Source organism: Buceros rhinoceros, unplaced genomic scaffold (genome assembly GCF_000710305.1).
Source record: "Buceros rhinoceros silvestris isolate BGI_N320 unplaced genomic scaffold, ASM71030v1 scaffold24135, whole genome shotgun sequence".
Classification (NCBI taxonomy): Eukaryota; Metazoa; Chordata; class Aves; order Bucerotiformes; family Bucerotidae; genus Buceros; species Buceros rhinoceros.
The window spans coordinates 19368-19634 of record NW_010412617.1 but is presented as its reverse complement, the minus strand read 5'-3'; the positions used below and the strand labels follow the sequence as shown (position 1 = coordinate 19634).

The 267-nt window shown below is 45.7% G+C and overlaps 1 protein-coding gene across 1 annotated transcript in view; it reads left to right on the top strand.

Annotated features, from left to right (window-relative positions):
• Positions 1 to 267, top strand: part of XPO5 (exportin 5) — a gene marked incomplete at its 5' end in the record, with an annotated part of 27536 nt that overhangs the window by 14101 nt on the left and 13168 nt on the right. The gene's annotated exons all lie outside the window — the stretch shown is intronic.

Genomic DNA, 267 nt, shown 5'->3' with positions numbered 1-267 from the left:
CAGACAACAAAATTGCCGATCCGGTCTTGGAAGATCCTAGTGGCCTGAGCCGCTCTAGAGTGAGTATCATTACCAGGAGAGGCATAAACCTTAGTGAGATGGGACTTGCCTCCTTCTCTCCCCCATTTCTATTGTGATTACACAAAAGATCTCTCCCGATCACCTGCTTTAGGATGTGGATCAGTACATTTCTCAGACTGCAGAATAACAGGCTTACTTTAGCCTCTTTAAGCTACAGTAATGAGCACGTAGGCCATGCAAAACCAT